This window comes from Corvus hawaiiensis, chromosome Z, assembly GCF_020740725.1.
Source record: "Corvus hawaiiensis isolate bCorHaw1 chromosome Z, bCorHaw1.pri.cur, whole genome shotgun sequence".
NCBI classification, from domain to species: Eukaryota; Metazoa; Chordata; class Aves; order Passeriformes; family Corvidae; genus Corvus; species Corvus hawaiiensis.
Genome location: NC_063255.1, coordinates 34,547,715 through 34,573,665, shown reverse-complemented (window position 1 = coordinate 34,573,665; position 25,951 = coordinate 34,547,715). Strand labels below are relative to the sequence as shown.

The 25,951-nt window shown below is 40.6% G+C and overlaps 1 long non-coding RNA gene across 1 annotated transcript; it reads right to left on the bottom strand.

The window, feature by feature from the left end:
* Positions 1–356: 356 nt before the first annotated feature.
* On the bottom strand, positions 357–24,940 carry LOC125320535. The gene is made up of 3 exons (XR_007201167.1): positions 24,679–24,940; positions 23,566–23,643; positions 357–3,397 (listed from the first exon to the last, which is right to left on the bottom strand). It is a non-coding gene; the product is annotated as an uncharacterized LOC125320535 (long non-coding RNA).
* Between the last annotated feature and the right edge of the window lie 1,011 nt (positions 24,941–25,951).

The following is a 25,951-nucleotide window of genomic DNA, read 5'->3' as shown; positions in this document are numbered from 1 at the left end:
ATACTGCTTTTAATTGCTGTGCAGCAATTACCACATTTGCCTGGAATTCAGGAGAATGAGGTTTGATTCTCAGCACAAATGCGTATTTCCAAGTGTCTCAATCTCACTTCTCTTTCAGGGAAGTGCAGGTAATTTTACTTCTCTGGTGTGATACATCATAAGAATTTGAGGTGCTCAGATGATGAAGAAGCAGCAAAAATATTTAATATTGAATGTATAATTTTAATATTTGTACAGAAGAACTTGCAGAGGAAGGATCATTATTGTGGCTCTACCTTGCAGATTTTCAAGGATATTGAAATGAGCCTCCTATATTAATGTGAGAAGAAAAATATCCATACACGATATATTTCCTATGAACTGTCTTAGTATTCATAGCATAAAAAAAGAAAACTGTAGTTTTGTTTATCTGACATACCAGTATATTTTCCTAATGTTTTTCAAATATTAACAGCAGTATTTCTAAAATATTTCTATCCTAGGAAAAATTCAAATAAAGAAGTAGTGTTTTCTGCCACTACAAGCAGTCATATTGCTAGCACACTTCTTTTAATTCACTGTTTACATATTTATGTGAGTTTAAAATTATATACATTTTCCTCTGAAAATGTATTGTCTTATGAAAAAGCATTGTCTTGCTCTCTGTCTTAGAATTCGTATTGAAGTTATTTGGTTCTTTATGTAGAGCTAATGAACTCCTCAGATGTCATGGTCTTTTTCCTTTGAAGATAACAGAAGAGTTATTTTTAAACCAGTAAGATAATTAAAAAGCACTGTGAACTTCCTTTCATATGATTCCAGTTTAATTTGTCCATATAACTTCTCTGTTCTTTTTATCACTTGTTAAAGACACATGATTTACAATATTTATTATTGTGCAATGCTGCTTTTGAAAAAATGCATTAGGTTTCTGAAAGTGATTGCATGAAATAAAAGACCATCTTCCTCTTGGGGTTCATTCATAACCAGAACATAAGTTGAAAAGAGTTTTCTTCTTTTAGACACCTTTTATAATGTCCGTGTGTCACAGAGTCAATTCTTTGTCTTGCCCAGGTGACTTTTTCCACAAGAGACCTTGGAGGAAGGGCAAGTCTCTACATGGGTAGTTTCGGGAAAGTCACTATAAACTTGTGCTTAGGCACCTAAATAAACATTAAAAAAAAAAAAAGAAAAAGAAAAAAAAAAAGAAGACCTGCTGGGTGTTAATGTCCATTACTAATAAAATGGTTTACATTTGAGCAGTGTGAATGAGTCATTATCATAATTTCTTTACACAATTCCAGGAAATAGGAGAGAAATGCTTATTCTCTTACCACTGAGCTATTTGAACCAGAGACCTCAAATGTTTTAGCTTTTTGGAGAATCCATGTCTCTATGCTCTAGCTCTTCATTGCATTTAAAATAAGATGCATATAATCAGTGCAAAAATCCAGAGCCTTCTTCATCTGAATGCTGTGTAAGCAAAAAGCTGACCTCACTTGGATGCTTTCAGAATTAAATACTTTGAAGGTAGAATGTGCATTCAAAAAACACATTAGTCCCAATGGCTCATCTGGTGTGTTGAAATGAACTGGGAAGCCTGACCTGGTAAGGTTGTTGAATGTAACATTTGGAGTTTATGGCAAACTGCAGGGTCAGCCCAGCTGAAACGCGAAGTGATAGGGAGGTCCACCTTCATATCCTCACACTGTTCCATAGCTCTGAACTTTTGATTGTCAACAAAAATATTCCTAGTCCTATTTACCTCCTCAGATAAGCACAGACAGTATATGAGTGAAGTGCAGCATAGTGATACATCCAGATACATGCCAAACCAGGATGTACATTGTAGGCATCAGTGGGGAAGAGGATTCTGCCAGTGCAAAAGCAGTGAATCTGGTACGGGTTGTTGGTGCTGCTTGCTCTTATTGAAATCAGCATCGGTGAAAATTGTCATGGAGAAGCAAGAAATATGTGACCAAATCCATTTCTGTAGATCCTGGAAGATCAAAATAATCATGATAAACTGAATTCAGAGCATTTTTCTTCCACCTTGTCTGGTGTTGCCACTAAGCATGGGAAAGTTCTATTGCCATAAGAAAACACAGGAAGGATTATGGCTGATAGTCTAATCCTGATTGTGAAAAGCCATGGATTGTGGTTCCTCTTTCCAAGCTCTAGGAATTTTTTTACTTGGTTTAATTGGGATTTTTGTTGGTTTGTTGGTCTGGGGTTTTTTGGGGGAGGGAGTGAGTGTCATTTTGTGTTTGTTTGTTTATTTGTTTGCTTATTTTGTTTTTAGAAATGTTTTGTCCAAAATCAGGTTATAATGTTAAATTGTTCTATGGAGGAGAAAGTAAGCTTGAGGACATGCTAGAGTATTGATGTATTCCAGAGAAACTAAGAAATGAGTAGAGTTTTAGTTGACAACCTACTTTTAGTAGTTTGTCAGCTATTACAGAAAAAACAACAGGATCATCCTTGCATCCTCTGGCCTACTCCTTTGAGAAACTGTCAAAAGTATTATGTTATTGCATTGCAGACCTGGAGGCCCTTCTTCTTTCTTGAGTTCCAAATCATGTGGGGTTTTTGGCAGCCTTCCATCCTATGTTGGTTTTGAAAGGATATTTGGCTGAAATTTAATTTTGTCTTGCAGCAGCATTTAATTAACCTTTGTGCCTCTGAGATTAAGATTTAAAACTGTCAGGAAGTCTGTTATCTATCTCAGTTTTCACAAGTAATTGCTAAATGGAGCTGACAAAATACTCCATCAGAATACTTTCAATTTTGGTTGGAATCTGTGAGGAACTCTTCATTACTAATAAGTCTGTAGTGGCAGTAACTGGTAAAACAAACATAACAATCTCACATCATGTGTTCACCTTCTACTCATGACTCAAGGTCTTTTCCTACACAGAATGAAGTCAAGATTATTGGCTAAATTACACGTGTCCTTTCCCACCATAATCCACAGCATAAGATACTGCAAGGAACAAGGCTGCCTCTCTATCCCTTATTTATTCTAGCCAAACCACATAAAAGGATGGATTAAAATGCTGAATCAAGATATTCCTAAATTATGTCATTATATGTTGTAGACTTGTCTCAGCAAAGATGACTCAGCGTTTTAATGGTGAAATAATTTCCTAAATTGTAATGTAGCTATAGAACAGGACACAGATTGGCCAGAAATTACAGTGGAAAGCAGAAGGCAAGAGAAGTGATGCAACTATTTTTCTTCTCTAGGTTTCTCCCTGGTTTTTTGTTTGGTTGGTTTTGGCAGTCTCCCAAGATGTTTCTGTTCAGCTAAACACCAGGTACTTAGTTGCCAGTGTGCAAACTTCACTCCAGTGACTTCAGGCTCCATCTTCTCAAAAACTCTGAGGTCAACAGTCAGCTGCTGATCTAGGTGACAAATCTGCAAACCCAGATGGATTATGTCAGTCACAATAGAGCCATTCCAGACAAACCATATTTTAATAGATTGGAATCTGGCCTGCTTACTAATTCTTTTTACTCTAGTATTTGTGGAAAGTGGCAAGAGAAAATGAGAGAATTCTTGACCAAGGAGAAGAGTTTCCTTAGTTGCCTAGTACAAATATATAAAGGAAGAAAGTAGCAGGACCCATTTTTTGCCTCAGTTGCAGCACCTCTATGTCCTGATACAAGACAACAACAGAATTAATCACAGAATATATTAATTACTTTATTCTAAAAAGAGATTTTACTAAGGACTTTATTCAGTCCAATAAAAATGATTTATCCTTAAATTTATGAATTGCTTCCTTTCCCTGCAAAAAAGATCTCAACACAGACATTCACACAGACTTTCAAGGTATCTGTCTGTCTGTTATAGTTTAGAACTAGTACTCTCCAACTGAGTGCCCCTCACTGAGACCTTCCAAACCACACGCTTTCTCTCACTACCCTGCTTCCCCTCTCCTTTCACCTGCAACAAACTGGAGAGAATTGAAAGCACAAAGGCAAAGTTCACAGGTCAAAGTAAGAACAATTTACTGGAAACTGCTATGAGATGAGAAAAGTAACAGTACCAGCAACAATACTGATGACAGAGGGAACAAGAAATTAAATAATTCACGTGAAAACCCCCCAACAACAGGCAATACCAGATGGCTCCCTCCAACATGTTTTCTCGACCAGACCAGAACCCCTCTTCCCTGGAGGATATTCCCTTTCCTCTGTCCCTGACAAAGATGTGAGGTGGTATGGAATAACCTTCAGGTTCTAGCCATGCCCCCTCCTGCAAAAAATTTATCCTGTCCTGGCCAGAACCAGGACATAATCCAGAACTGTCTCAAGAAGTTGTAGCAATTTTAACAATGAAATTGTGTGTCTTCTTCTTAAAAAATAATGTATTATTCTATCTAGAAAATTCAATGCAGAACATAGTGCATGCAAGGTTATGACTTGTGCTTATGTAGGCTGTCAGATTACTTAACTACAGAGATCCTTTCTGAATCAGTCATAAGTTAGCTAATTCTGTGTTTTAGGCCAATGGAGAACTTCTCATTATACTGATTCAGCAGCATGTTAGTTGCGTAATTTCTGCCAGCAGTGGTTTAAAAATGCTTCTTCTCCAGATCCATTGACATAACTTGCAGGGAACTGAAGCTATTGCTGGAATACAGTATAACAAACTGCAGGCACTCAACCTCAGTGCTTAGATTTTATGTACCTCTTGAAGCTGTGTTTTACACTGAATTTGCTGTACTTGGAGCATCAAGGCATTCCCAATCACCATTACTGTTCCCCTCAAAGGTCACTTTGCAACATGAAAGCCTGGGAGCCCTGCAACTCGTCACCCTCAGTCTTCACTATTTTGCAGCAGATTTAAGTGGGTTGATTTTACTTAGACTTATTTAGGTGTTTTTTTACTGCAGTTTACTTTTTTTTACAAGTGTCTTTTCACTTTCCAAGAGTAAATCAGGGCAACTGCTACTGTCTTCTCAAGCTTTGTAGCTCACAATGTGTTACAAAGAGCAGTTTTAATTGCCACATTTGTGTCCTGCTTCATTATTCAGTGTTTCTCCCCACTAGTCACATAATCCAGGAACAGGTGTCTGTTAAAATCTCCAAATGTTCTTTCTTAATGAAAATGAAAAGAATAGCACCTGTTGGGTTACAATTGTGTGGTCCTTATCTTCAGATACTCCTTAATACATATAATATAGGTGGTACTTGAAGGGATACTAAGTCTGCAGAAGGAAGGCAGAGAGACCTTGACAAATCAGAGAACTGGGCAATCACCAACTGTATGAAGTTCAACGAGGGCCAGTGCTAGATTCTGCACCTGGGATGGGACAACCCTGGATGAACAGACAGACTGGGGAATTAGATGGAGAGCAGCGCTGCAGAAAGGGACCTGGGGGTCCTTATCTAGGGCAAGTTGAATCTGAGCCAGCAGTGCCCCTGTGGCCAGGAGGGCCGACCTTGTCCTGGGGGGCATCAGGCACAGCATCGCTGGCTGGACAAGGGAGGGGATTGTCCTGCTCTGCTCTGCACTGGGGTGGCCTCATCTCAAGTGCTGGGGGCAGTTTTGGGTGCCACAATATAAAAAAGATACTAAGCTATTAGGGACAAAGGAGGGCAACAAAGATGGTCAAGTGCCTCAAGGGGAAGCCATATGAGGATCAGCTGAGGTCACTTGCTCAGGAGAATAGGAGACTGAGGGGAGACCTCATTGTGGTCTTCTCCATTCTCAGAGGGATAGGTGGAGGGGCAGGCACTGATCTCTTCTCTGTAGTGAACAGTTTCAGGGCTTGAGGAAACGGCATGAAGCTGTGCCAGGGGAGGTTTAGGCTGGATATCAGGGAAAGGTTCTTCACCTAGAAACAGAGTCCCCAAGGAAGTGCTCACAGCATCAAACCTTACAGAGTTCAGGAAACATTTGGACAATGCTCTCAGGCACATGGCGTGAATCTTGGGGGTGTTCTGTACAGGTCCAGGAGTTGGATTTGTGAGTCCCTTCCAATTCAGAATATTCTTTGATCCTATGTATTTTTACTGAGTCCCTTATTGTCTCCTTCCCCTTTCCCTTACATGACACTAAGCTCTGAAAACTGGCATTGCCCGGTTCGAAAACCACTCTAATACTTGGATTCTTTAGTGGTTTCACAGACACACAGAAGGAAGCTCAAGAAATAGAAAATGGAACTAAAACTTCTTTAAAGTAACTAAATAGTGAAATTAGTAGGTAAGAAATGCCTTTTTCCTGAATCTATTTGTGGCAAGAAAATCCCTGTCTGAAATGGCAGTCTCCTCTGCCTGTGCCCCATGCCATTCCCATTGTCGCTCAGATAACAGCTTTGTTGATCTTAAGAAGTATCAATCTAAAAGCTTCAAGGAGTGCTTGTGCAGCACTACTGATTTTCTATGTACTGCTGCATAGGACATGGAACCTGATGCATGATGCATACTGAACCTGATGCATGCCTTACAGGCAGGAGAAATTGTATATTTCAGATGCATTTGCAAAAAAAACCCCAAACAGAAAACCCAAACCCCAGCCCCCTCACTTCTCTCTCAAGATACTAACTTCCCATCAAATACCAAGCAACCCTGGTGTGCAGACATCTATGTGAAACACTAGAGATTTAAAATGGTGTGTTGTAACTTTTTAATTAATGCAATAAACCTCCTTTCTGATGCCAGTGAATTAGAGTGCCATTTGGAATTTTTTCAGATAATGAATCAGAAAAAGAAAATATTACAACACAATGCAAATTTTTATAGCCCTGGCCAAATGGTTTTTCTTTAGATACAGTTCTCAGAATCACGCATGGTGATGTTGTGTTACAGGAGAAAATCTTCTAGTATTGTATGGGGAAAAATATCTCTTTGCCCCTTCCTCAGTCTGATCAGGAGAAAAAGGTTTCTTTACAAGGAGTGATTTGTTACTACAAGTTCTCATAACCCATAGTTTTGAAATTAGGCAGTCTCAGATGGATGATGAAAGAGTAGAGGTAGTTGTTTTTACATACATTTTGAATGGGGAAAAATAGGTTTTCTATGCACAAAAATCCTATGCACCTTAGACCTGTAAAGACATTTAATAATATAGGTGGGAATCAGACCAGGGATTTTGTTTCCCATGCTGTATATGGTATACAATATATACAAAAATGTGGAACATTTCCATTCTTGGCAAAGCACATCCACTTAGTGTGATGGAGCACAGAGCTTCAGACTCTCTTGAATGTGTTTAGGCCTTACAACCAGAAATTAATTGCCTACTGCAGTGGTATGGATGACTTTCAATAAACACTTCAACACAATTTGAAAGAAATTCTGTTGAACTATAGTGAGCCTGTGTCTGTAGAGTATGGGTTTTTGGGAAACAGGGAATGTATTTTTCTGTCTGTCTGAGCACAGAATTGTGAATCAGTGTAAAATGACAAGGTTATATCCAGAGCAGACAATGTAGCACTAGTTCTGAGGATTTGTGGGTGTGTCTGGCTCCTTTATCTGAGATTACTATGAATTTATGGTGGGTAGGTGTTGAGGTTGTGCAACCAGCGATATTGGGTAACCCTGTAACCAATGTGAACTGAATAGGTTCAGCAAACTCAGTTCTCCTGAGCAAGATGCCTGAGCTGTAAAACCTCCTGAACGACTGGAGAAGGATGATGAAAGAGTGAGTAAGTCAGGAAAATTAATGTAACCTCAACACTTGGAATAAATTTCCTTTAGACCAGCTGTGGTGGGTTGACCTTGGCTGGATGTTAGGGGCCCAGGAAGCTGCTCTATCACTCCCCCTCCTCAGCAGGATAGTGGGGGAGAAAATCACATGGAAAAAACCTTGTGGATCAAGATAAAGGCAGTTTAATAAAGATAAAGCAAAGGCCATGCATGGAATCAAAGGAGAACAAAATACTTATTCTCTCCATCTCATCACCAGGCTATGTCCAGTCAAGAAGGGTCTCAGAACACATAGCAGTTGGTCCACAGACAAACACCTTAAGAATGAATGCTTTGCACCCCTTTCTCTTATTTTTGTTGCTGAACATATGTCATATTTTATGGATTATTCCTCGGTCAGTTTGTCTCAGCTGTCCTTGTTGAAGGACGTCTTTGAGTGAAGGGCAACCTTGATGCTGTGGGAGCCCTGCAGCCAAAACACTAGTATGTCATCAATGCCTTTCTAGCTCCAAATACCAAGAACAGTGTTATCAGGACTGCTATAGAGAAAATTAAGTCCGCCCCCCACGGGCCCAATACACCAGCGGGGCAGGATACCACAGTGAGTCAGTGGTGGAAGTTTTGTTTGAACTTGTTTTGGTTTACTTTTCACTCTCCTTGTCTTGTGAAAGAGGAAATCTCCCCAGCAGTTCAGAAAAATTAGATTCCTAGAAAATCCAAAAATTAATCTAAGCCTGTAAAATTCATACACTCTTAAAGGAGGGCAAAAAGAGATAGTATGGGAGATTGCAGAAATGGTTAGCTGTAAATAATGTTTCCTACATACACTATGTGGAGTAGCACAGCTCTGCAACAGGCTGCAGTATAGGGAAGAATGAGTAGATCCATATCCTGGAGTCAAACATTCCATACTGTAACCAAATGAGCTCTGTTATTTGTCTGAGAGTAACTGCAAGAACATAGGAAAATTATTGCGGTAAGTAAGTAAAGAAATACTATGAAATGTGGTGATAGCTGAACCAAATTGCTATCTAGCTGTACAAACTTAATACTGTCCATATGCATGAACACTGAAAGAGTCTCCAAGCAATGCAAATGCAGTCTGCATTCAGCAGGGCAGGATCACAGTGCACAGTGGGGACCCAGAGCTGTAAAGGAACCTTCTAGCTGGTGCGTGTGCGAGGTCAAACCAAAAATGCTGATCTCTTTGGAATTAGAGTATTGTCAGTGATCTGCATGTTTTTCTGTAGAAAATGCTGGAGTAGGGGTAAAAAAAAAGTGTCTGAAATAGACTGCAGATTATAGTGAAGTAAAATATTACGTAACCTGAAAAATACATGTAGAGGTCCCAATTTAATATTTAACATAGCAGCTTCTCATATTGTGTATAAAGCATAGCTATTTTGATCTCTTGTGACAGCACAAAGAATTTTTGCAGTTTTTCTCTCTGGGAGCTGTCAAACTAGCCTTAATAAACCCTGTTAGCTGTCTCCCACACAGTTATATCCTCAAACATGAACCTTCTACAATCATGTTGAGCCAAAAAGGTTTGGAAGTATCACTGGTCTGAATTCACCAACTACCCTGTGTGCCAACACAGCAAACAAATGTGTATTTCAAAGATGTACACCTGTGTACATGTCTTTTTACCCTACTCTCTTTAAACCCAGTGAGCCTGTTAATTTTTTCAGATCAATCAGTCTTTTGATGCATAATGTTACCTTCTTGTACCAGTAGTGAACTGCTTTAATAGGAATGAAAGCCAGAGCTGCCGGTGCCAGTTCTACTGGCATGAATATGAATAAGAGGCCTTCAGAGAAAGTTTACCCATGGGAGGTCAGGAAATAGGGAAGACTGGATGCTAAGGTCATGACAGCAAGGATTTAATGTTTTACTGGGCAGCAGCCAATACTGCACCTGCATGAAAATATAAAGCTAAAATTCTCAAAGAAGTAGCAGCATTGAAATGTCTCAGCACCTCATCTGTTACATCTGCCCTCAATTCCTGAACAGTCAGGTACATCCAGGAAGACTAAAGTGACTGATGCCATCTAAGCTGCTAGCAGAAACAGGACTGTAATACCTGATCAATCTGATTATTTGCAGTTCTCTGCACATGCATAAGGAAAGCTCTACTGTCTTCCTACATTTACAAGCTTTTTAAGAGTGTTCCCTACAAAAGTATCACAAGCAGATTGCAATGGTTAATTTCTAGTGAGCAATGATCCCATTATCCCAGCAGAGGGAAATCTGGAGACATTGTCAAAGCAGATTGAGTTTTACAAAAGTAAAACAAGCTTGATGTCATAAATATACCGGAATTAACTAGTGAATGCCTTTCTTTTTGATGCCTTTCTTTCTTATATGACTGCAGAAAATGATTGGCTGATTTTACTGCTTAGTATGCATTAGGAAATGTTTGTTTTTAAGCTGTACTCCCTAGAGTATTATCTGGAGCCTTAAATATAGTAGTGGTATCACCTGGCTTTCTATAAAAATTACATCTGTTTTTGTAAGTTATTCGAACTTCTAAGTTATTGATAGAAGTGTGATACAGTATTTGGGATTTTTTTTTCCTTCTTCTTTATGTATTTTATATGTGCCAAAAGTAGTTAACAGATCTTCACAAAAAATAAAGAAGGTATGCTTTAATATATTAGAAGAATCAGGTTTTATAGAAAGGGATACATATTACTTAATGAAAACTCTTTTGGCGCTTAATAGAAAGTTATGTTGTAATAAGTGGGGAAAAAAGATGGTTGTTTTTTTCTTCTTCTTTCTCTCTCTCAAGTGTTCATCTGCTGCAGAAACAAGAGAAAATGTAATGGTATCTCCAAAAGGGAATTCTGCTGACCTGCCTATGGTGGCCGGTAACAGGAACTGAGAAGTGTCCTGAGAAGTGTATAAGTGACTGAAGTCTGTAATCATGAGAAGAAAAGATTCCTGATTAGTCATGAGAGTGAGGAAGAATAATTACATGGTTATTATTGAATGTATTGAAATTGGAACAGAAATCACCACAACCAAGTGGCTCTAGGATAAATTTGATCTCACGTTCTAAAGGGATGGAAAAGTCTGGAAAAAGCTACCCAGTGCCAAGATGGAATTATTCTGAAGTGATAGGACATAAAATATTTGCAGAAACAACGCACCACAGACTCCTAGTCAATTTACTGAGCAAGTCTCCTTGGCCTTCTATGCAAGCCCTTGCCACAAAACTGCACTCCAGAATTTGAAATTTCATTTTAATACTACTGTTTCTTAAAAGGAAAAATAAACATGTAAGAAATTGAACCAGATGCATACTGCTACTTGAAGCTCAAGGGTGCTGACTCACCATCAAAAGGAACTTGAACTCCGTGATTTCTCTTCCTCCCTCAAGCCTTCCCCAGGGACTATTTACCCCAGCACTGCAGGAACCTGCAGTGCAAACATATATAGCTGCTCCCCATTCTTCTCAGTTCATAATATAAGCTAAGGTCATCAGCAGTTTATACATGTCAGGCTGGAAGCAGTGGTATGACTGTAGAAGTGATGGGTCCATGGATACCTGACCCCAGAGCAAAGCTACTGTTTTTTACTTGCTAATTTAAAAGTTATTTTGAACCTTAGTCACTTCCTTGGTTTTGTCAATTGTGGCTTTACAAGCAGTCTCACAAAATTCACAACCACCAAAACTGGGGGAGAGCATGACACAGGGAAGAGGCTAGGGAACAGGGATGCAGGAACTGCTGGCTTTGATTTTGCCAGGAAGTGTCTCTATCACAATAGCCAGCAGAAGGGCAGGGGACAGTGTTGATTGTGGGGGACAGGAGGTTCTTCTGTGCCTGCAGCTGAGCCTACTGCAAATACAGTTTAATAATGTCTATCTAGACAGCATGTGAACTCCATAATTTGTCTCAAGGATAAACTGTCCCAGCAGTCTATAGCAACTTGTATCACTAGTTGGCTGTTCTGCAGAATACCTTGGTAATCTTCCTAGCTGCATTCACAAGTGCCTTCTAGGTGTTAAACTGCTTCAATTTATATTGAACTCAGAAACTGTGGTTTTGAGCACCATCTTTAGAATTTCAGTGTTAAACTCCTCATCATCAGTATGTAAATCCTCACTGACCTAAAGATATAGATGAAGAAAACCCAAAGCACACTGAAAAAATCATATCACTGTATGCTACTTAAAAAAAAAAAAAAAAAAAGGCAACTTGATGTTTAGAAGTGTCTGAAGTTCCGCCCTGTAATGGTGGAATGACTTTTAGTTTTCCTAAGCAAATTGACTTTACTCCTCAGACCTTGAGCCCTGGTCAATACAGAAAAGCTTTGTTACAGAGTCCTCTGCCAGATTCCTATAACCTGTATATCTGGGAAGTTTGTCTGTCATGTCAAAGCTGAGGTGCTTTTGCACAGAGATGCCCTTTTCCTGGGACTTGTTATCTGGCCTGCACAGTAGGGCATACTACATTGTGCTTATAGATAATTGAGGATAAACACAAGCAACTCCTGATCCTGCATATATGTCAAATAGACATATTGCCCATTTTAATTGCTGCTTCACATGGCTTAGGTGATGAAGGTTCCAGGTCCTGTGCAAATACTCGTGTGAAAACATCCCATTTCTGCATCACCTGGGAACAGCTAGCCAAATTATCAAGAAATGGGTTACTGGTGAGTCAGGGGAAGAGGAGGATTTTACACCTGCTGAGCAAACCATTGCCAGGCTAAGTCAGTATATCATCAATTTCTTTTGTTGGTGGCTAAATATTTAGGGTAGAATAGTGCTTACTCCGCATTTGTTAGCAGGAAACTATCTCTTCATGTGGCAGTACCACAAAACTTAACCAGGATGTGCAGTTCAAGATACAATAGCTAGATAACAGGCCTTCCTAACTCACAGTGCTGCCCAGAGTTTTGATCTATCTCTGCAAGGAATGAGTGCAGTGTTAGCACTAACACTGTATGTGGTCCCACAGGGTAAGTCTTTGCTGTCTTGGATCTCTATCTGATCATCAATTCAAACCTATCTGCAAGTGTTAGGTCAGCAGGCTAATTGGAAATTTGTGACGGGTTTGACTATCCGGAAAAACTAGAGTAATGTCTCACAGGTTTGTATTTGTAAGAGACAAGTATGTTGAGGTCAGTAAGTCAAAGGCCTTAGAGAAGCATCCCCAAATTTTTTCAATACCTGTGTCAGCAGAGCACTCTTACTATTTAGTATTTTGAGATTTACTGCCAACAGGAAACCTCTACAGCAAAAACCCCTGGGGCTTTTGATTGTATAATTCTAAACAGAGTAAGAATACATTTTGTAGCTTTTATCACTCTGGTGCCTGAGGCCAACAAACTGCAATTCTGTGAGGTTTACTTCCTCAGAATGATTTAGGGCAGGGTACTTGAGTAGCAGGGATGTTCAAAAGCCACAAAGACAGTGATGTGTATCAAAAAAGAGAACTGAAAGTAAAGGAGTTTTCTTGGGCAGATATCTCATTCTGTTGCTTTCCTCCTGCTGCTGCAACTGTCTTCCCATGCAAACCATCAGGCTCCTTCTGCACAGTGATTTGCTGCTCATGTAGCTCTCTCAGCATGTTATTCATTGTTTCTGGCATATCTTCTCCAGCTGTTGCTTGGCAAGAGCCTTCCTGCGGCCCTGCTGGTGTCTCAGTTGCTAGTGGAATGTTTGAAATGTGTATGCTTTTGGAAAGGCGTATATAATGATGGTCCAGGCAGCCCCCTTCGGTAGCTTCAGGCAAAAAAAGGACAGTGTGACTAATAGCCAGTCCACACTGTGTGCTTTTACTATACACCACAGAACACAATAATGCTTTCAAATTTTCTTCTCTCTTTCGTTAAATAATTATATTTTAATTTCTTTTACAAGCTTCTAGGATGCTCTTTTTCAAAACTGCAAAATATAGTTTGAGCCTTTTTCTTTAAATTTATCTTCCTCATTCTGTATGGGTTATTAATTTTGGTTGTCTTCAACACCATAAGGCAGATACTATAAATTATTAGGGGACTAAATATATTCATGTTGAGATGCAGAGTTCCCCTCTTTGTTTCCAAGCTTCCTGCCTCATGCTAGGCCAGATTCTTCAATCAAGAAGTGCAAAGGAGGAAAAAACTCATATGGTCCATCCAAAGACAAACTGCTGCTTTAAGTCAGATGCTTTTTAAATCTGCATTTACACTTCCTTTAAAGCCTTACCCAATTTTCTGTCTGTAGAATTTCTCTGCTTCGGAGCAATAGCCACATGGGAAAATGTTTCCAGTGCATGTTCCCTGCTGTGACATCCTTATTTTTCAATAACATTACATAGAAATAGAGGTAATTCCTGCTACCTGCTGAGCTTGCTCTGTAGCTTTAGGCTGTTTGAGTAAACCTGTTTCCTGTCCCCCCCTTGAATACTTCCTTAAATCATCAGTTTCTGCTAGTTCTTAGATGTGTCATATTTGGTTAGCAAAAGGGAAAACAGATTTAATTCTGTTGTATAAGATTTCCTTGGATATGTTCTGTGTATAGAGAAAAAAAGAATCTGCTGCCTTCACTATCAGAAGCCTCTGCTCAGGGCAACTAAAAAAATTTATTGTCAAAAATCATATCTCATTTCTTGGAAGACAATAGATGTGGGGTAACGAGAGTGAATCGCTATTGGGTGAAACATATTTAATTTCCCCATTTCAATCTTCCATGCTAAAATTGAGTCTCAATTTTTAACGGTTCTGCTGGGAATTCACAGTAAGAAGGGACATTTTGGTGGGAAAATGTCATTGTTTCATCACTGATGTGCATGACCTTAGCCCAGAATATTGAAATCTTTGTCCATCAAGATAAATAACTCCATTTTTGCTTGGGTTCTCTGACATGTATCCTTTTTAATATTTTACTGCAACATAGGAACTAGACAGACAGAGAGCTGATTCCTCACATTTTCTTTCTTCATCGAATGCAACAGGGACAATTCCTGCTAATAATGCAACAAATCTAGTAATTAAATATATCTCCAGATTTATGACAGTTTTCTTGATGTTGGTAAAATGAAAATTTTTCAATAGTTTCAGAATTTTGTCTAATAAAATTAAAGAACAAGTTGTTACGTTTGGGGGGTTTGGTTTGGTTTTTTTTTTTTTTTTGTTTAGAGTCTTTTGTTCATTTATTTTTGGTTTTTTCCTTTCTTTCTAATCTTACAGATTTGAAAGAAAACTTCTATATTGAATATGCAACACTTGTGAGTTACCTAATACAGTGCTTTGGAACAAATTATGATGACATTCATGACTTCTTTCCCTTGCTAAGTTGCTAAAAATTTTCCTGATAAATCTGGAATGAGTACATTTCTGCATGCATTTGTGTATTGTCATACACATATTTGAAAATATGAAGAAGCTTGTGTTTCAGCAAATTACTCGGTGTGCTTCCATCTAGCATTTTTTACATGCATGGAAACTATCTCTTGCATACATGGGAGTAATTAAATCTCTTGTTTGCAGTAGCATTTTTTTGCTGACTGAGAGATTCAGCATTAGGCAGGCTTGCTTCAGCCCGTGAAAAACTTGCCAGTCAACAAAACAGCTGACTTAAGGTACTAAACAAATAAAACCTTTACTAAGTAGATGTTTTTCTGCCTTTATGTACATATACTCCATTATTTGACTAAAAGCAACATATGACTGTTGAGCTTTTCTTCAGCCTTAGGGCTTGGCTCATGAAATATCACAGTTTCTCCCCTTTAGTCTCCTAGAAGAAATGCCTTACTGATACCATTTCTGCATGGATGGCTCTACCTCAGCTAGGCAAAAATCACTTTTTTCTTTAGCAAAGGGGTTTGGAAGGGCAGAAATGCTTTGGTGTCTCTGACCAAGAGAAACATGACACAGTGGATCTCTTGATGTAGTAAGGGGACAGGGAAGAAGGAAAAGTAGATTTGGTTTGTTTGCTATGAGGTTATGCTAACACCATTGTGTTGTAAAATAAGGAAATATAACATAAGGAAATTATGAGTAGAATGATGCACTTTTGTATGTCAAGTCTACCACATACGAGGAGATAATACACTTTTGAAGCAGGCAGGCTATTTCCAGACGAGAAAGCACATTGGAACGGACATTCCCTCATCTAACTCCTACTTTTTTGGAGCTTTCTTCTAAGGAATATTTTTTCATTGGGAAGGGTTCCCATGAGCTATTTCTAGGAAGAATGACAGAGAAACCATCGTGGTTTTCCTTTAAACTAGTATTTGATTACATCAGATGCCACCTACAATGTACTAAGCCCTCTGGCTTGTATTTGTTTCATTACTGTAAGACGGCTTATGGAAAGAGAACTAGATTAATTCCAGTTCAAAGATTGGACTGGCACACCTATCATCTAGAGAAAAAAACTATGGTGATGTTAAAGTTATTCATCCAGCAATTATCGTTCAGTGTGGGTATCATTTATATTCTGTAATAGAATGGAAAGTGAGGACAAAGCCTTTACATTTGACATGTTTTTAGGACTGATGAAAGAAAATCCTGAACTATTTCTGCAGAAATACTTCCCAGTTTGGCCTGTTACCTCCTTCACAGGAAATTATGCCACAACCGGAAGGCACTAAATTTTTGGGGGGTGAAAAAGGGAGACTCTTTGTATTTTTGGTCTGACTCCTGAAAATGATGTTTTGTCTCTTGTTTTGTTGGTTCAGATTTCCCTGGAGAGCTTATAGTGACTACTCTGGCTATTCAGAGCCTATTGCAAATGGTGTTCTCAGACTGAGCTGGAGCCTTTAGGCATAATTCTAATACAAAAAAAATAGTCCAGGGTACTTACATGAATGAATTTGTAGATATCCTAAGGCACTTGCTCTCCCTTGAGAGTAATTTTAAATATATTAATTATGTAACAAGCATGACATTGCAGATGTAGTCTGAAGATTGCTGCTAACACACTTCTCTCTCCCATATGTCACTCTCCTTGAGGGAATGCCTGCACTGTTCATGCTTGTAAGTCAGGACTGCAGCCTATTCTTCTGACATTGTTTGAAAGTTTACTTGGCTTGAGCAGTTAAGAAAGATTTATACTTGAGCAGAGACTTTAGAAATGTACCAACCCCATTATTAGCTAGGGACACTATGCTCTTGCATTTTGGGTTTGCTTCTGAGTGGAAAAACACAGAAAATGTCAGAATGACCTGACCTGACTGTGTTCCTCTCAGTCTTTGTCCTTCACTTCTTCCTTCACAGTCCCCAAAAATGTCAACAAGAAACAGGCTCCAAGTTTCACTTCAAAATAACTGTCCCTTCTCAATCTGCTCTCAGTTTACAGCCAATGTTAGAGTGTTCATGCTTGCACGTGGCAGTGATTTACTTAATTTGGCAAGATTGATAACTATCTTTATAGATATTTGTTAAACACATATATGTAGTCTGTCTATTGAAAGTGTAAAAAAACCCAACAGCAACTAAGGAAAGGAAAAAGCAAAGCAAACCAGAACTACACTTTTCACATCTTGGGAGGCACTTATTTTTCTGACCCTCTGGCTCCTCTTTTGACATTATTAAAGACTTTTCTGTCAGCATATTCTTGCAAAGACATCACAAAAGGTGTGCAACACTTTCAGAACACAGAAGTGTCTGTAATTAGGATTCACTGGTTTATGGGAGCACCAACAGCTCAGAGGATATGTGGATCACATGCACTTCTTTCTCACTGCATTTACCACTATGAGTCATGGAAAAGAAATGAATGGGTGCTCCAGCATGTTTTCCAAAACTGCAGCAGCCAAGTTCCTTTTGGTAGTAATTGCTTGCTTATATATGCATATTGAACATAGACAGATTCATTTTGATCTACAGCTTACATACAGAGGGTGAATGTCTTGTTAAAGCCAGAGAGCCCAAATGGAGGAATACCAAATATAAGCACATGATACCTCATGTTTCTCATCAGCTACTGGCCAATGAGTGTACACTTTTCACCAAATTGTTTAATCCTGGCTCATAATGACAAAATTATTTTAAAACAGTTCACCCATATATGAGTGACAGAAAAGAAATTAGAGAAACCTGACTATCCCTGATGGCCCATTGTTACTGCCTTTTGTTAGAGTCCACTTATGTATATTTGTATCGTGAAGGTTAGAAATTTTCGTTGTTAGTATCTGCAGGCTGCATTCAGTCCCTGTTTTCTCTTAGCAGTCATCAGGCTCCACACAACCCTCAGCCTCACAGCTGAGATCACAGCTGTCCTGTGTCCTGTGAGGCACATTGTGCTTCATTTATTTGTTCTTATGAGACATACTGCTGCAGTGCTGTTTCCTCATCCCTAGTAAAACTCTTACCTAAAGAATAAAAACCATGAAAAGAAAATACAGAAAAAGAATTGACTGTATACTTAGGAGGTTGTTTTCTAACAGGCACATTCCCATCACTATGGCCTGCTGAAGAAGTCAGCAGGGCTTGAGGAAATCATCATATTTTGCACAACATGCTTGAAGTTCAAGTGCAAAAGCACTATCTACAGTGCTATTGCTTTGCCAGTCTCCGTGCTCTGTCACGGGCTTGGGAACTCTTAACATTAAAACTTCCTTGCATCTTTCCTCAAGTGTATTACCACTTCTTAACCACTCAAGAAAAGCTCATAGATTATGGATAATCAAGGCACCCTTAAATGTCAACCCCAATATGCACCACTTCCTGAGACCTGCCAGCCTGAGGAAGCTCCCTTACACTAGATGGGACCCAAGAGAAGTTTACTCGAAGGAGATAATGATCTGTGGAAATAACTCTAGTGTCAGAGGTCAGGAGATACTTCACCAGAGATAGAAGCGTTCCAGTAGCTGAAATATTTTTCTTCTGCATCTCTGCAGAGCAGCTTTTGCCAAGTGCTTCATTGCTATAATGAAAAACCTTCATTATATGAGCAAGATTCATGGAATATCTCTACTAGAGAACCTAATTATCAAAGCCAAGACTATATAGTTGCTGGTATCTTATCACACTTATGGGACAGTGTACCTATTATCGTAGTTCCAGATGTCTTGTTCATACGCTCATTCACTAATCTTCCCCCTCTCTCCCCTGCTTTTTTTTTTTCTCTTTTTTCTGTGTCAAAGGTCGAGAAAATAGAGTTGTGCTTTGCACTGTCCTTTTGTGGTCGTGCACAGAGGAACTGGAAAAAGGGACACATACCACAAGGCTCTGCAACAACACAAGACTAAAATAGGGCAGAAGAACAAACAGAAAATCATGATGAACAGCACATGGAGGAAAAAAGTAAGGGAACTATCAGAGCATGGAGACAAGGCATAAAGAGCATAAGATGACAGCAGTAGCAGGCTAGCCAGATCTTTGGCCACAGGGTCATACCTGTAAGGAGAGGGGACTTGAGAAAGTGGCTCTTTCTGACGCTGCTGATGCAAGCTCAGAGCTCCCATTCAGACTACAACAGAACTTTAAAAACACTCCTGTTCTGGTGCTTTTTTTCAAGCGTCTTCAGTCACATTTTGTTCAATGCAGCTTGAGGGGAAGATTGAACTTATTTTATCAGTGTATGAGGAGTGTGGGAGCAAGAAGGAGGTTGGCAGAGAAACCAGTTGCTGCACAGATATCTTGACGATTTTCATGCTACAGACTGATGTGGTGGCTGGTGAACATACATTACAAGGGACAGAGAGTTTTCAGTAAGACAAGCCCCTAGTAACACAAGAACCACTTATGTTAGGGCGACCAAAAAACCTTCTCCCAGGATGCTTGTTCTGTTCTGTTAATCTATCCCAGTTTGGATTCCCCGGTTGGCTGTTGGCCTCTACCCCTCATCACTCCCCGAGAGTTCCCCATTGGTCCCCGTTCCCTAGTCCTGCCTTTTCCCCGGCCCCGGATAAAACTGTGAGCTTCGGGATCATGTTCATATTTGCTGCTGCACCCTTCGACAGTGTAGCAGGAATAAATGCTCCGGCCAGAACACACGCAAACGCCCTTCTCGACTCTTTGCTACCGACTATAGTACTGAACCCATCCGTGCTTCTGTGGGTGCACATGGGACCCCACGGAGCCGAGCAGGGACAGTATTACACTGGTACAAGAAAATGGGTTTTATAGATAAATATAGATAAATCATAGACAAATTAAATGCATGTGTGACAATTTTAATGTCCTATATGTGCAGCGTACCTTGCTCTGGTTATTATTTTACAGAGTGCTAACTGTGTGATAAATGTACCTGACACCTTCTAACAGTACAAGGTGTGCAGACACATGGAGTGAAGGAAGGGGAAAACTGGGTGATGTGTAGATTGATAGCACACAATTGCACCCAGCAGTCACACTGCCACCATTTTCAGTGTGCAGGGAACAGACAAGACAGCAGAGCTGTGTGAGGCACAGAGCAGCTATTCCCTTCGTAGCTGAGCAGCATATCCTCAGTAAAAATGGCTTCATCAAGAATTGGAACAATGCCCTGTAGATTGCCCAGGCACCTTTCACATCTGCCCTCAAAATACTTCATGTGTCTGCAGAGCTGGTTTCTTATTCTAAGTGACGATTTGGAGAAGCATGTGTATGAGCTTTGCTGTTGCACAAAGTGTATATTCCCAGGATGGAGAACTTTCTTTTCCTGGTGTCGGTAGGGAACTTCTACACGTGGTGCTAGAAACCAGCTTGTCCTCATGAAGCAGCATTTCAAAGCAAAGTAAATGCAGGGACCAAGTGGGAAACACTCATTTGCTCTGCCACTCCCAAGTGGAGAGAGACTGGAGCCTTCCCAAGGGGAATGGCAGTATCAGAGCAGCATGAGGCCCTTGGGATTACTGTGGGTATGATGTGCTCTCTGTGGTGCTCACTCCTTACGCTTTGAGCTGTTCAAGCACCTTGGTCCTGTATATCCTACACTTCTTAGGATCAGCTTTGGGACAAGAAAGATGGAGTGGGATATGAGAACAAAGCACTGCAGGAAGACCTGAGATAAGGCTGGAAGGCTAGTCGTGCTCTCTTCCCATTTAATAACATCTCATCTAACCTTTCTCACAAGCATCTTAGAGCCAATGAAGCTTTGAAAACCAATACTAGGCTGTATCATGACCTGTGAACCAGGCATGCTGGTTCTGTACATGCATGTACTGTTTTGTCCTGTGTACACTCTTCTTGTACAGCATGTTCCAAAACCAGTTTATTTCCTATTTAATTCAGAATTGCCTTTATTCCACCTAGACAGAAAAAAGGTGGTTACACACAACAGTTCTTTGAATTTATCTATAGGGAAGTAATAGAGATGAAAGATGTCAAAAACCAACAGTGGCTTCAACAGTGCTTTCCAGGTCAGCTGCTTCCCAGGTGTAAGAAGAGACAAGACATCAAGAATTCAGCCAGGCTTGTTGGAAAATGATAGTATCATAGTCTGAATAATGCATTTTCTTCTGCCTCATCCATATTTTTGTGCTAACTAGGACATACTTCTGAGAGCCAAATGCAGCAAAAAATGGGTAACTTTTTTATTGGTCGTGCACATATTTATTAGAACTTGTTAGTCTCCTGCTGTGGGGGAGGGAGGAAAAAGCACAGTCTCTAGTTACTTCTTTGGTTTGGTCCTCAGAGATTTGGAACAGTCTTAAGGGACATGCAGAGAAGCCTTTGTGTTTCTGAGGTGGTAAATGTCTTAGGGCAGTAAAACGTTTCTCTTCAGTGTGTCTGGTGGGAAATGGGTAGGTCTCTGGGTGGAACTGGTGCTAAAATGCCAGGGAGCAAGCCTCACAGCTAGAAGTGAGGAGACAGAGTGCAACAGGAGGTAGGGCTGCCAGCAGTCAGTCATTGGCACTGCCAGTTAGGCTTTTCAGCTTTAGCTCAAGCAAAATATTAGAGCAGACAGTAGTATGGAACATATGGCACTGTGTCAAAAAAGCAACTCTGTTTTACCCTTTAGAAAGGAACTTGGGTTTTGCTGCCTTTTTTGCCTCTCCTTTGAGCTGAGGGTTCCATGAGGGTCATCACAGAGCTAAACACAGCAGGTGCTAAACTCTGCCTGCTCTGCCGAAGGGCACAACCCAAAGGAAGAGGGGCTCACAGTGCAGATGGGTGCATGGCAGGAATTCTGGCCTCATTCAGCTCCACTGGACCACCCACTGTAAGCTGATTTGTAGCAAAAATTATCAAGTGCTTGGTATCTAGTGGATAAGCAATGTTACACTGGAGTTCTTCTTAATTTATATGATTTTTCAGGACTTTAGACTGCTGTAAGACAGACAACCAAATGCTCAGTGATAAATGGGGTTGCCTTGCAGGTCTCCCTGGAGCTGCAGAGTGTTCTGCAATGGCAAGAAAACAAAGTCAAGGGGGAAGAAAAAGCATATGGGGTTTTATTATTTTTGTCTTGATTCATGTGTTTCTATTATTGTCTTGGAATGAGAAACCTATATACCAATCACATCAGGGTGTTTCTCACCTGTTTGTGGTGCCTTCATGCAGAGACACATGTCGAGGACCAAGAGCAGCAGCACACCACAGAGACTTATATGGTCCCATCACCACTTGCAGAATGCCAGAGGACCTCTGAACCCTTGAGGTTTGGCACCAGTTAAAATCACTATTATACTCTCACAGGTAGGTCAGCTGTTAATATGCATGTTGGTAGATGTCTTACATCCCCTGTTCTGTGCAGTGTTTTGTAGAAAAGGAAGCTTAGCACTCACCAGTTCACCTTGTCCAAAAGAGGATAATGTCTGTCCACCACATTTTTCAAATAAGCTCTCAGGTATAAAGGAGAGCTTAACACCAGGGGTGTACTTCTCTGTTTTGTTGGGTTTATGCAGCAACGTTTTGATAGCAGGGAGGACTGTGGGGATGGCCTCTGTGAGGTGATGCCAGAAGCTGCTCCCAATAGACAGTGCCAGTTCCAGGTGTACCTGCTGCTGGCCAAAGCTGAGTCTGTCAGGAACAGTGGTAGCAACTCTGTGACAGCATAATTAAGAAAGAGTAAAAAACCCCACTGCACAACAGCAACTGGGAGAGAGGAGTCAAAATATGTGAGTGAAAGAACTGTGAAGACAGCAAGGTCAGTGAAGAAGGAGGAGAATGAGGTGCTGCAGGCACCAGAGCAGAGATTCTGCTGCCTGTGGTGAAGATTATGTTGAGGCAGGCTGTTGCCCTGCAGGCTGTCCCCCTTGAGGAGGTCCACAGTAGAGCAGGTATCCACCTGCAGCTTGTGGAAGATGCCATGCCAGAGCAGGTGGATTGGCCAGAAGGATGCTGTAACCCTCTGGAAAGCCCATACAGAAGCAGGGTCTTGTCAGGACCTGTGGCCCCATGGGGACCATGCTGAAGCAGTCTGCTCCTGAAGGACTGCACCCTCTGGAAGGGATTCAAGCAGGAGCAGTTTGTGAAGAGCTGCAGCCTGTGAGAAGGACAATGTTGTAGAAGTTCACAGAAGACTGTCTCTTGTGGGAGGGACCACACACTGGAGCAGAAGACTGTGAGAATTCATCTCGCTGAGGAGGAGGGAGCAGCAGAGATACGTGATTAACTAACCCCATTCCCTGTCCCCCTATGCCAGTGCAGGGGAGGAGATGGAGAATTTGGGAGTGAACCTAAGCCTGGGAAAAAGACTTAGCTAAATTAAACTGATTTCCACAAATTGAGCCTGTTTTGCCTGTGATGGTAATTGCTGATGAGTCTTCCTTGACCTTCTCTTGATCCATGAACTTTTTATTTTCTTTCCACTGCCCAGGTGAGGAAGGGAGGGATAGAGCAGCTTTAGTGGGCACCTGGTATCAACGCACCATAGCTGGCAAACTGACACAAGGGTCAAGAGCAGAGGGAGTGGAGCTGGACAATATAACTTTTCTTCAGAGTTACGATTCCTCAGATTACATGGCAAGGGAAGAAAACTTGATAGGGAAATCAGAATTGCAAACCAGTCAGTTGCGACAAACAAAATAGTTCATCAGCAGGCACCACTGTGTCATTCACCTTAGTCACTTCTGCATCAAACTCATCACTGCTCCTGCTGAAGGTGGCTGCTGCAGTTGAAGGTCAGTTTCCAGTTTTCTGTGAGATAGAAGACATTAATGTCACTTAGCCTATCATCTTCCTTGAGTCCTGATGCTGACAGTCATGTCATCTGAGACTTTCCACATTGCCATCTGTCAGTCCAAAAGGACCAGGTGTCTGTCCCAAAAGGGTTCCTTCCTTCAGGGACCAGGTATGGGATCACTCCAAAGACTTTTCCCATTTTCCTCTAGCAGTTTTACCTGACCAAAGCAAGTGGAACCTTTAAGTTCAGTAGCCACTGAATTTTCCTTTTCTCACTCTCAAGAACTGCCAAGGCTGGCTTGCATTTGTCAGCTTTTATTTTGAGACCTGTGCTCAGCCTCAAAGCAGCTGGACAGCCTCACTGTGGGTCTGGCTTTTCAGAGAACTGCTGATTCTGCAGCACACATCTTTTAGTGCACTTTCACCTCCAGGCAGGCTAGGATTTTTCTGTTGCTTCCCATAACACACAAATGCAAACATCAAACCCACTTGCTGATTAAAGAATCTAACAATCAAAATCAATATTGATTTTGCATTTAACCACCAGAGCAAAATGGCAAGCCCTGAAGCATTTAGCTCTGAGGAGGGCATGTGCCATGTTCACAGTAGCATTCCTGAATTAATCACTCTGTCTGTAAGGGGAACAGGTGGTATGTTTTTCACACCTCTGTTCTCAGAGATAAGAGCTGAAGATGGTATTACATCAGTGACAGTGTTGTGTCATTGGGGCTAAGGGGATGTCTTAGTGTTGTAAACAACTTCTCTGACGATCATACGCAGGCATGGAGTCAGAAATATTTGTCAAAACCACGCAAAGTTGCACAGCCAGAGAGCTCTGCCTCTTGCAAAGAGCTGGTGATACACCGTGACACTGTGTTTGAGCAAAATGCCAGATGAGCAGCCGTTGTGGACAGAGCTCTCAGTTACAGCAGTCATAACTGTGACAGCCACCCTTCTGCTCTTCTTCCCCTCTCTCTCTGGAGGTGTTGGTTATAGGAACCAGAGGAAAAAGAATTATCCCATCTATCTGTGTAAGATCCAAAGACTTACCTCCTGTCTTTTGGAGTTTGTCCATTGTGCCAAGATGCTGGTAATAGGACTGTCTCTGCAGAAGCTTGGCACAGGACAGATATTGTCCCCGTGTCCCAAAAAAAAGAAAAACTGTGATAGATGTCACTAAAAGTTGTATCTGATGCTGTATTAGAAGTGGAAGTATCTTTCTCTTTGCACCAGATGACTTTAAGTGTTCTTACTGACATAAATGAACAAAGTAAAAGTAAGTTGCAGTGACCTCTGGTAAGACAAGTTGTCCTACCCCGGCTTAGTTCCTGCAGTCCTTGTTCAAATAAATATTTTTATTAAAACAAATGAGGCTTTTTGACAAGAATGCTGTGACCCTTTTTACTTTTCTCATGGTATCTATTTTTTCTTATGTCGTGGTAATTGCTTGAAGTGGCAGAGAACTCTCTCGTTACCCTGCTGCTTCTGCAGTAGTCTTATCTTTCTGACTGCAGAACACAGGTGAGGAACAAGGCAATTAGTTTATGGGAAATTTTATGTAATTATTAAGAAAAAACAAATTAGTTTTTCAAAGTGTTTATTATACCATGTGTGCTTATGCATCTAACTAGGAAGCTCTGAAATAACCTTTCAATAAGTATCATTGAGTGAAGTGAGGATAAGGCATGGGATGTCAATCATTTGATGCTATGTTACAAAAGCAAACATGTCACTGCTGTTACCCTTTAGAGGGTGTTAACCCCTATACAAATTTCAAAACACTGCTGGTGCTACTGCTTTAGGGAGCACTGTACATGTTTAGGGGCAGTGTATGTTTGCTATGTCAAGTCTCACTAAAATTCATTAGATCCTGCTGCATATTCCTGATAATCCACTGAGATATGGCCCAGATGCCATTTGTGGTGGGAGAATTCATATATTCCTCAAGTGTGAAACAAGAAACAGCAGTAGTACAGTCTCTTTAGAAATAGTTCCCAGAAGCCCCAAAACCTTAACTAGTACAGAGCAAAGGGATAAAATGCAGATGATGTGGTGTACTTGAAATTTGGGCAAAAGGTTGTACAGAGGAAAAAGCAAAGCACTGAAATCCTGAACCATGGAAAAGTATTCTTAGCTCTGTAAAATCCTCTAAACTTTTGCAGCCCCCTGATTCTGGATCTTCCTGGCCTGATTAGAAAAGGCCATTCAAATGAACCATTTGCAGGTTCATTCATGGCCAGGGGATTGGACTGTAGATTTCTCAATTGGGAAATAGTCCAGCGTGCTGTGAAAACTGGCTTTACCATGAGACTATAGGGAATCT